The following is a 12,148-nucleotide window of genomic DNA, read 5'->3' as shown; positions in this document are numbered from 1 at the left end:
GGGTCCTGGGATCAAGTCCCACACTGGGCTCTCTGCCTAGTAGAGAGTCTGCTTCTTCCTCCCCCTCCGTGATCTCTCTTGCTCTCTCTGAAATAAATAAAAAATAAAATCTTCAAAAAAATTAAAAAAAAAAAAAAGACAGTCCTCCCCATTATCCCATTTTATAGAGAAGGGGAATTATGCATGAAAATGCAGAGTAACTTTCGCAAAGGTTCACAGCTGAGCTGAGATTTAAATCCAGTAAGTGTGAGTCTGGAGTCTGTTCATCTTTTTTATACACCAGCAAGAAAAAATCGACTGATATAAGAAAATATATTGTTCACCCAGTTGTATGTCACAGATATTTGTTCATATTATTTTATAATTGCAAATTGAATTCAGATTTTTTAAATGTGTAAGTTGCATTATATATATCTGTATGTTAATTCTTTATTAAATAGAATGTCACACAAGATCGATAGTGATTTACGACTGAAATTTTATGCATGAGGACGCAAAGACACAAACACAATTTTATGGCCTAAGGTCGTCATGAAATGGCATTAGAAACAGGACTCAAATCTCCTTGTGGCCAATTCATACCCCACATGATTTTTCTCCATGAGTGTTAACAAAGAGGCCTTTAGGTTTCCTTCTGATACTGCACTGGCTTAGGATCATCTTATCTGTCTCACAAGGTTTGACATAAATAAGAAAATATATGTGTAAGTACAGGATCACGATGCAATTGTGAGTCAGCATCATTTCTTTCATTCTTGCTGCCATGAAAGAAAACAGGACACTTCACAAAAAGGAGGAGGGTCTCTTCCTTATCTTGGTGGAAAGATGTGGTGATGCAAAGAACAGGGGGTTTTCCTGAACATTTAAAAATCAGTATATTAAATATTTGAACATAGCGTTGCTGGTATACAAAGGTGTTTTGGTTCAGCACCTGAGACAAACCAATCTCCCTGGCACAACAGGGTTTCGTGTCCAGAGCATCAGTACGCTCTGATGTTCTTCTCTCCGTATTCATCGTCTTAGAAACATCGCTGTGTATCTTTGTGAATATCCTTTATTAATCTCACCTGCCTGATGTAAGGTGAAATTTAATGAAATATCAGCTATGTCAGTTCTTGTTGACCTGAGCAATCATACTGGCTCGAAGACAACCACAAAACCACACACTGTAAGACATCTCTTCTTCATCCTGCGGCATCTTCCTCTAAAATGGATAAAGGAAGCTGAGTCTTTTCCCCATTGCTGGGCCCTTCCACAGAGAGTTCATACTTCATCTCTTAGCCGCAACATTTGATCATTCATGCCTGTTAGGATCGCTGCTGACTAAGTTTTGAATGATTCTACATCTGGTCTCAATGAGGTATTTACTAGGGAAACAGTCAATAAAATTATATACATATTTGTTGGAGTCTTGCACCATTAATCAAATTCAAAAATGAAAAAAATACAACTAAAACTTCACATTTCCATTAGATAATTACCTACCATCTGTAATAGCCTTGTTCATTTTTCTTGTGATTTATTTTCTGTCTTTCTCCCCCCTGGGCCAGATGTCAAGTTGCTGCATTCTCAAATAAGTCAGATTTCCTTGGCTGATTTGTGTTTGATGGAGGTTTTCTTTGCTCACATCATGCTCGTTTTACAGCTGGAAGGACGTGAGTGCACAGAGGTGAGGAGCTTCCGGTGCCTGAGAGCAGGGATCAGGCTGGTGCAAATGGACCTCAGAAGGGCTACATAAAGCTGATAAATTAATAGTGAGACACCTGCTTGGGATCCTTAAACACGGAAGAAACAAATCACGTCACAGGAATACAGAAAACAGCAGAGCTTTAACTCATTTATCATAAATCACTAATGGTCAAGAGTTGATGAATAAAAATGTTCAAAGTAAATGAAAACTGCCAATGGCGTTCACACTTTGGTCAGCTTTGCTTCTCACACATCCAGTGTCTAGAAGTTTAACAGACTTTCCATCATCGAACAGGTGCTCACCATCAACCTGACTCTATAAGCTGGCTGATACCACCAGCGTCTCCCTCTCTCTTTTGCAGATGGATTCTTGTCTCACCTGGAGGATTGATCCCATTTGATTGCTGGCTGGGGTGTGGATTAAAATGTTGTTATTCTAGTATCTTCCGGTTTCAATGTCTTTCATGAATTACAGTCATTTCTGAAATGATAGTCAAGTTCAATGCTCAAAATTCATCACCAAGAATGTTTCTCTTCTCAAATACACTCCCATCCCTCTACCCCTGCTCCGTCCCCAACATGGCACCTCAATGCAGGGACAAGCTTATGTGCTCTCAGAGCAGGGGGCCAGGGGAACTGGTCTGCTGCCCTCCGGTCTGCTTTCCTCACCTGCACACCGATACCTTCTGTCCCTTGCTCTGGTTACTTGTTTGTGTAACAGACCACCTCAAACTTAGTATTATAAAACAACTCTTGGATGATGTCCATGGTTTCTGTGGGCCAGAAACTTAGAGAAGTTTGTCTCTACTCCATGGTGTGTGAGGCTTCACGGGGCTCATGATTTTAGGATTACTCAGGAACGTAGAATGACTGCTGGCTGTACAGGGAAATTTCTCTCTCCTGTCTGCTTCCCCGGCTGGACAAGGTGAAGGCAGGGCTCTGCTGGGACTCTTTGCCTGACTGCCACACGTGGCCTCCCATGGCCTCTGGGCCCTGAATGGGGAGGGGGAAGGGGGGTTCAGGTGTCCCAGAATAACAGTGGAAGAATTACTTGCACACCAGCTGCTCGTGTCCCTCACGGACGTGTTATCTATCACTGGAGTCCTTGGCTGGCCACCATCTTGGTCTGTTTTCTCGGTCTAGTCAAAGCCAGAGGTCTGCCTAATTGTAGCCACGTGATCCTCATTTCTTAGAGCAGAAACTGGAAGTCAATATTTATATGTTTAATGTTGATTTTAGATATTTAGCTTTTTAAGGTGATTTTTCCATGAGTGTAGATTCAGTTCATTGTTCTTTACTTTTTATCCTATGTATGCCTCCCCCTGGGGTGATTTTGCTCTGGAAGGCACACATTTAGAATGTGAGAACAAGAAAACATGGTAGGAGGACTATGAAGGAGGTGGGTCTCCTAGAACAAATGAACGGGGCCAGACATGGTCTCTCTGGTAGCTGGCAGAGACAGCGGGCCACAGCCTCTGCTGCGGGCCAGCCCAACCCCCACTGTGAGCCCTGCGGGCTCCGTCCAGCTGATGTTTCCAGACCCTCCTGGGAGCATGTGGAAAGTTCCGGATTGCTGCCTGCCCCTGATAGCTGCCTGGTAGCACCTAAGGGCTGGGACTTCTGACTCCACCCTCTCTCAAATCACTCTTCAGACATTTCCAAACTACTAGCTAAAAGTTTAATATTTTCAAGCACATATGAAATGTTTTTTAAATGTTGCATGCACATGCAGAATATAAACCATTTTTATATGTTATATTCCGGGAGCCTCACTCTACTCATCCTTGGGCACCCAGCAGGTAAGATGTGTTGCATATGTTTCTCAGACTCCACGTGGCTCTGTTGCTCCCCAGATGCATCCCCGTTTCTAGATGCAGCCCCCATCTTCTCAGGACATGTCACAAATTGATTTGGTTTTTGCCAATCAATCTCCCTATCTCCTGGTCGAGTCCATGAGACAGGAAGGACACTTGTATCTGTTAAGGGAACTCAAAACAGATCACTAAATCTATCATGAATATGCAGGAACATCTGGAAAATTGAATGTTTTCCCCTACATCTTAATGACTTGTTATTACACACAAGCACAGTGCTTTCTGAAAGATTTAATATCAAACCCACTCATTTTAGTTCAAGAGTGATAGTACACAGGCTAGAAAAATCTAAGCTAACATCCTTTCCCTTCTTGTAACTGTAGTTAATAGACTGTTGTAGAAGAAGAGGATTAGTTTTGCAGGATTTAATTAGGGTTCACACTAATAGCTTATATTGAGTCCTTTGAGTTTTGTGAACTAAGACTTTAGCATACTTTTAAGAAATTTCTCCACCTACTTGAGGTAAAATGGAGTTACTCAAGGGTATTCATTTAACAGTAACAAATGTACACAGGTAAGTGCATTTACCTGTACACAGGTAAGTAAATGTATGGAATCAATGTCATAGGGAAATTAGTCGGATGCATTATTCTACAGGAAATTTTTGAACATATTAATGATTCATCTGTAGTTGGATTGATTTTTAGCACTTGGCTTACAAACTGTGTGACACGAAAGAAGATGCAGAAATGGTGCTGATTCTTTCATGAGGTGGATATGCAGGTGAATAAACCTATGGCTCACCTTGGAAATATTGTAAAAGAAGACTTCCCTCTTCCTCCTTTAAATATCTTAGTTGACTCGCAGTTCATTTTTATGAGGCCTGTAAAAACTCCTGAATTATGTACTTCTAGCAGGTACAATTTGAAATCCAGGCCAGTTAACTGCAAATGCCCACTGAAATTTGAAATTGCCAGCTTAGGAGGAAAAGGAGGCTGGAGAATGGTTTATTGGAATTAGGACATTTTACAAAAATGTTTTCTCCCTTCTTTCCTAAAGAGAGAAGGGCATTGCTTTTCGTAGATACTTGTTACGTTATATTGTTCTTAAGAGTTTGTGTTTATATCTGGGACGCCTGGGTGGCTCAGTTTGGTGAAGCGCCTGCCTTCGGCTCAGGTCATGATCCCAGGGTCCTGGGATCGAGTCCCGCATCGGGCTTCCTGCTCTGCGGGGAGCCTGCTTCTCCCTCTCCCACTCCCCCTGCTTGTGTTCCCTCTCTCGCTGTGTCTCTCTCTGTCAAATAAATAAATAAAATCTTTTAAAAAAAATTAGTTTTGGGGCACCCGGGTGGCTCAGTTGTTAAGTGTCTGCCTTCGGCTCAGGTCATGATCCCGGGGTCCTGGGATCGAGCCCCGCATCGGGCTCCCTGCTTGGCGGGGAGTCTGCTTCTCCTCCCTCTCACTCTGTCTCTCCCCCCTGCTCATGCTCACTTTCTCTCTCAAATAAATAAAATCTTTAAAAAAAGAGTGTGTATATGAAAATGAAAGGCAAACAAAAAGTTGATTAGTGCCTGAAATCCACTAACTCTATATTAAACGGCTTGTCCATTTTCTCGAAAAGCACTCTGCAGTCAACGGTGGTGTGAATACTCTTTGTTGTTAGCGGTGCTGCGTCATTATTGACATCATCATTACTTCCTCTTATTAGACAGCAAATCAATGTTATGACATAGAGTTTAAAACCCTAAAACTCTGAAGATGTGCTTTGTTATTTGTGATCAAGGGTCAAGAATCTTAAAAGTATACTTTAACGTATACTTTAGGGAAAAAAACCCAAATCAAAACCAGGGTTCTCACTGATGATGTGTATTAGCATGTACCAGCAGCTGTAATGGAAAAGTAATGAACATGTTAGGAACATATCAGTGTTTAACAATAGGATTTTTGATGGGACAAGTAGGGTTCCAGTGTGCTTTGATGAGCTGAGTAGCACAGTGGTCTAGACGACAGTGAGATGGATCGTGCTCCCTGACGTGGTTGAAAAGAGCATCCAAACACATTGAGCTATTTTTGTGTTGCTTGCATCGCCCTGTGGCCTGATACCTTTGGGCAGCAGTTACGTTACGTACTTGACCACTGCTGCGAGAACCAAAGGAGGCAGGATATTTGAGCCATCTGTGAATGGCCTAGTGCCATAGGGTTGTGCGGTAATACGATGCTCATTGTGTAAGTCGGAAATCTGCCTGAGTGTAATTATGACTTGAGATACTGAAGGGAATTCCTAAGGTCCACAGGAAGAGTGGACGATACATTGTAACGACAATGTATTATCGAAGCATCTCCTACTGACATTATTTCCACGCAGAGGTTTACCTCTGAGGGAACATTCCTTAGCCGTTGAGGGGGCCCAGTGCCTCACGGGGCTGAAATCGGATGCACTCGTACACACATTGTATCAATTCCTAAAATGCACTTTTGAATTTGGAATTCCAGAAGAACACGGAGGCCGCTGATGGGTAAACTGTCCTGATTTAGAAAATGAGTGGGAGATGGCAGCTGGAAAGGCTCGTGGGTCACGGCCAAGGGCTGCTTTCGAGCGCTACAGTGAGCAGCCGTCCAGGCTGGGGCTGGAGATGCAGTCCACCCGAGGGCTTACAACAGAGGCTTGGCCACCCAAACAGCAAACCCTGAATCTGATGACGGTGTAATCTGACTTTTCTGAACATGTCAGGCTGGGTAAAAAAATATAGTCAAGACGGTATGCATTTGAATAATGCTTTAGTTTTAAAGAGGCATTCACAGCCACTGCGGGTTCATTATGGGTTCATTATGTGGGACACATTATTAGATGCCTTACAGCTGCTGTGGACTCTTGGAAACTCAGCAGCAGGAGGATCAGAATCCTCGCCTGCAAGGGGTTTACATCCCCGATGGTCAGCCAGAAGACAGCCACCTGCAAACAGGTGTACGACCTGTTCCTGAAAGGCAGTGAGTCAGTGCCCCCCACTGCCCCCTGTCGAGGGAGAGACCCCTTCAGAAGCAGCATCTGCGCTGAGTCCTGAAGGATGAAAAGCCAGGAGCAAAGCACCCAGGCTGAAGGAAGAGCTGCCAGAAGAGCGGTCTTCCGTCCGGATGAACCGGTGGAGGAGGGGAGGTGCCAGGAATTACAGGGGAGGGGCAGGAAGGGAACCAGGTTTTGCAGGTCACTAGGTAAGGTGCCAGATTTATTCCAAGTAAAAGGATAAGACATTGAAGAGTTAAGCAAGGAAATGAATTCATTCAAAATTTGACAGCATGGTTTTGGCATCACACTTTCATAATCTGTATTTGAATCAAAACCGCAGGAGGAGATTCATCATTGCCTCTATTCAATATGCGAGGACACTGAGGCTCTGAGAGGTCATGTGTTGTCCTTGGAAGTTCAGCTGGTTACAGAGAGAGCCTGCGAGCTGAGATCTTCCCATCCAGGGCTCCTTGCCAATTTCTGTCCACCACACTCGTCTCCTTCATGTCTGCCAGTAACCAAGTTATGTACAGCAAAATCAAATGTCAACAGGAACATTTTCTTTAAATGTCCATGTATCTGAAATTGTTTCAGATTATACTTATGGCATCAGGTTGAGCTGATGAGAAATGAAAACATGGCTGAAAAGGCACTTGAAGATTTACTCTAAAATAAGAATAATGAAACAGTTTGAAATAAAAAGATTTAATCTGATTAACTAGGTTTCATGTGACCAGGCTAATAAGGCTATATTTAAACATTGCACTTTAAATCGTTTCTTTCCGTAGATAGGAAATAACCTGCCTGGAGCATCCCCACCTCAGACTGCAGCGCCCTCCGTAGGCTCGCTTGTGCTCAAGGTCGCCACCTCTCTTTCCAAGGTCACTCCAGGCTTTCTGCTCCTCTTGCTCCTTATCATCCTCAGCATCTACCATAATGCCGGGCACGAAGAAAAATAATGCAATAAATATTTTTGTAATTAATGACCCTGCTCTAAGTGCATCAAGAACACAAGGATATAAGCACTCAACATGTTGAGACACAGTTAGAAATTGCTAAGGTACTACCCAGAAAAAAAAAATAATTGAGGAAATAAAAATTAGAAAAGCATATCCTAAAGCATCTTAAGCACTTAATAAATCTTATAGTAGAGAAAGAAAGAAGTCTTTATTTCTGGTGGTATGGATGTCTAGATACTTTGTCCATTCTCTGGCTAAAGACAACTAAAACTGGATCAAACAGAATAATCAATTAGGGGTGCCTGGGTGACCCACTCTGTTAAGTGCCCGACTCTTGCTTTTGGCTCAGGTCATGATCTCAGGGTCCTGGGATCGAGCTTCGCCTCGGGCTTTGCATTCAGTGGGGAGTCTGCTTGAGGATTCTCTCTCTCTCTGTGTCCCTCTGCCCCTCCCCCTGCTCGTGGTTGCGCTCTCTCTCTAAAATAAATAAATCTTTAAAAAAAAAAGAAAGCTCAGTTAAAAACCCTTAGCTTTCTGTCAAGAGAAAAGGAATAGTAAGAATCCCCAAACAAAGGAGATTTATGACTTTCTAGAGGTAGGCAGAGCATGGAAGTCATGAGTGGCTTTATGGTAATTCTCAAGGAGAGTCACCCTGACCACCCTCTGGACAACTCAGCACACCCTTTGCCCTTCGATACTGCTGTTCCTGACACCCCTTACCTCTCACTGTGCTTTTTCTATTTTTTCCCAGTGCCACTTTCATCTTCTAACATATAATTGTGAGCAAAAACTCAAGTTGTAGAACCCATGAAATATAATTCCATTTATGTAAAATCCAGTACAAATAAAACTAAAAACATACAGTCTCACTTCACATATAGCGACATATCAACAGAAGTGAGGTCTTGATAAAAACCATGTTCAGAAAAATAGTTCCCGCTTGGTCAAAGGGAAGGAGATGGACTCTGTATATTAAGAATGAGGACAAAGGTAGTTATTTTTCTTAATCAGGAAGTAGATATATGGATGCTAGTTATACAATTATTTTTTATTCTTCTATACAGAATCTAATTTTTTAATTGTAAATGGATGCTAGAAGAAGCCATAGCTGTAAGTGGTTACTAGAAATCAAATTCTGGACTACAAGCATTTATAGCTCCTATTTTGTTTAATCCAGGGAACAAAGCCCTGTGGACCACTGTTACTGTTCCCATTTTCACAGATTCTCCAGCTCACCTGTCCTTGGTGACCAGGGCCAGGACAGGAAGCCTCATTTCCATACTCCAGCCTCCAGGCTGGTGCTCAGGGCGAGCCCTGTCTGAGGGACACCTCAGCCAGCGAACGGACAGAGTACACCGTTGACCTTGAATCTGAAAGCCAACAGTGAAACACACAGTACTGTACTTCTCCAGGCTTCTCATGAGGTCCCATCTAAGACACTGGCAACTGGGGGGGGGGGGGGGCATCAGTAGCCTGATTTTTAAAAATGTGCCTAGATGGCTGATGTGGTTCATCCATAGAGGGGAATGCATTCGTCCTTCCTTCTCTAGGCTGACATTATTAACACAGTTGTGTCCCATATCCGGGAAAGGACATAAATGTTCCTGTGATGAAGATGTAAAACGTTCAAAGATTTAACAAATGAGAAAAATCATCTTTTAACTCAGCATTCAAAGCAATTGGCATAATCTGTTTTTCTCAATCTAACCTTTCAGTGAATTTGCTTTCAAGCTACTTACTGCCGCCTTCTCCATCACAGACTGACAGCCCTGCTGTGCTCATTCCCGTGTTCATCCCTTCGGTGGAGATGGATTTAGTCATCATTGGCTTGGCTTTGCCAGACATTCTCATCTCACCACAGAGCAAGCATTTCCAGAACTAATTAACCAATTTGTCAATAACTCAGGAAGGATGATCTTAAAATATTATTGTCAGTAAATATTTTTGAAAATCCGTATGCCAGAAAGGGAAGTAAAGCTTAAGAAAAGCTTGTGCTTATCAGCGTGGTATTTTAACTGTCCTGGATTATGCCATTTTTAATGACGAGCTTGACTGGGAGGGAACGGGGGTCCTCCATGCGAGGCTTGAAGTGCTGGCTTTCACCTGCTCCTGAAGGTCAAATGAGTCAGCCGGCCAGGTAGCGTCTGTCACACTCCAGCAATCATGGTTGTTATGGTAAGGACACTCAATTTAGAATCAGAATACCTGGAATTCAAGTCATGATTCTTTGTTTACTAGCTCAGAAAATTATCCGGAATTTGTGTTCCCCTACCTAGAAGTGAGGGATCAAAATATCTACCTGACAGGGTTTACTAGGACTCAAGGGATACATCTTACCTAAGTGCCCACTGAAATTCAAAAAGTTATGCAGGAAGTATAAAGTATTTCCCGGGCAAGTTTGCAGCCAGAGCAGTGGAAGAGAAAGATTGAAGATCATTACCTCTGACTTGTACAATGGTCAAGAAACTGTAAACACAATGAAAACAAAAGCTGAAGTTTAAAACATGGGCATAACAAAAAATTGTAGCTGTGCTAAATTACAGACAGGTAGGATTTGCAAGGGCATTACAAAGGGTAATAAAATCCAGGTGCCAATTGCCAACTTCACACAAGAGAGATAGCAGGCGTACTCAGCATTATCCTGAGAAAAATAATGGTTTGCCAAGCCAAATTCAGCTGTTCTGCACAATGACTGCTGTTAGTGATTTAGGCTGGAGATTATTTCAAACACAATCTCCGGAGAGAATAGTAATACTGTGCTGGTTTGGGTCCAGGAAAAAAACATGCACTTTTTACAGTTATAAATACTTTCTAAATCTCTGGATTTCATAACAGCAGAGAGAATCAGCCCTCTGCAGTAGCTACTTATGAGTGGAAGGATCCTTTTCTGTACTTGGGGAGAGTGGAAGAAAGGCAAGGAGCTGCCACTGTGAGTGCTGACACGGACATTTGTGGTTGATGGAAAACCAACAAGAAGACCCCTGTAAATGTCCTGGTGATTAGAAGGAAATTAATATTTTTAAATGAAAATTTTATTGAGGTAGTCATAGATTTACATGCAGTTCTAAGAAACCACACAAAAGAGATGCATTGTACATTTTACCCAGTTTCCCCAATGTTAACATTTGTAAAAAAATCTAAAGTATATTATCATAACCGAAATACTTACATTGAGAAAATTTACCACTTTTATTCAGCTTTCTCATCTTACTTGTGCTCATATGTGTGTACCTGTATGTGTCTTTAATTCTATTCAACTTTAGCAACTATATAGGTTTTATGTATTTTCTCCAAAAACATTTAGAAATACCAACTTGTAACAGATAAAACCATTTTTTTCTTCAAAAATGATCTCTTTCTGTGTCCTTTTTCTGAAACTAATAACCTCTGGTCTCTATCACCATTTCATGATTTTTCTATACAAAATCACTATTATTTACAGTCTTTTCTGACCTTATTTGGAGATTGAATTTTAAGAAAGTTAACTGTAAGTAACTGCTTTAAAAAAAATTTGACAGACGTGTGAAAACTGAGGGCCTGTGGTACACAGAATTCTAAGACTCCCTAAGACCACCATCCCAAAATTCTGGCCCCCGGTATAAACACGCCTCTGGTTATTGAATCCATTACCCACAAGGGTGCTGCCATGAAGAGATTTTACAGATGTAAGTAAGGTCCCAAATCAATTTATCGTAAGGTACAGGGAGAAAATCCAAGTGGTCTTGAAAGAATCACAAAGCAGTGGTTTTATGAACAGAAGATCTTCAACTAATTGGCTATGTGGAAATAGATGGAATAAGAAAAAGTAGAAAACTTCTATACAGTTGAGCAAAGCCTAGTGAGATAAGAGAATAAAACCAACAGTCCTCAAGGAGAGCCATTTCGTGAAGTTCTAGAATCTTTATCTGCCCCAAATAAACCATACAGAGAAGAGAGAATTGAGTCTTTTTATGACCTTCGGCATATAGTGCATCTCTAAGTGACATAAGAGAAAATCCAGAATCTAATTCTTGCTATACACAGAACCAGTGCTATGGATGATAATGATTCTAATAATTTCTAGTTATTTAGCACCAAATATATGCTGAGACCATAAACACGACTGAACCAATTTTCATGAAAGATGAGACCACAGGAGCTGTCTCTGATCCTCGCTCTTCCCTTATTGGAATCTAGCTTTTACCCTTAACACGCCACTGTCATAACCGTGAAGGCAGTCAGCACTCATATGCATACTACACAATTCAAGGCACCTTTTTATCTTACAATGCGCCTCTGCTGTATTTGATTTGATGTCTTTTGGAGATGTTCTTACTTCCTTGGGTCCTGCTCTCCTCCTACCCAGTGTCTACTTCTTGGTCTCCTTGGAAGGTTCTCTGAGGCTTCTTGCTCCTAGGTTGGTGGTGTTCCCGAGTGCCCTGCCCTCGTTCCACTGCCCCTGTCTATCCACCGGACTCCAAGGACGCCCTGATGATTTCATGATTTCAGCCTGTTTGCTGGTGTAGCCCTGTGATGTGACCTGTTCGGTGTCCCCCAGCTACTGTGAGTTCAGCATGCAATCCCTCCCTGCTTCTCATCATTTACCCACGTTTATGCTTAAACCTGAAAGTAATTCAAGACCACCGTATGATTAGTTGTGACGATCACTTACCAGAGATCCTTTATTTTTCTTACTTCCAAGCT

The sequence above is a fragment of the Leptonychotes weddellii genome, chromosome 13, assembly GCF_054177405.1.
Source record: "Leptonychotes weddellii isolate Sample4059 chromosome 13, ASM5417740v2, whole genome shotgun sequence".
In the NCBI taxonomy this organism is placed as follows: Eukaryota; Metazoa; Chordata; class Mammalia; order Carnivora; family Phocidae; genus Leptonychotes; species Leptonychotes weddellii.
This window is presented reverse-complemented; position numbering follows the sequence as displayed.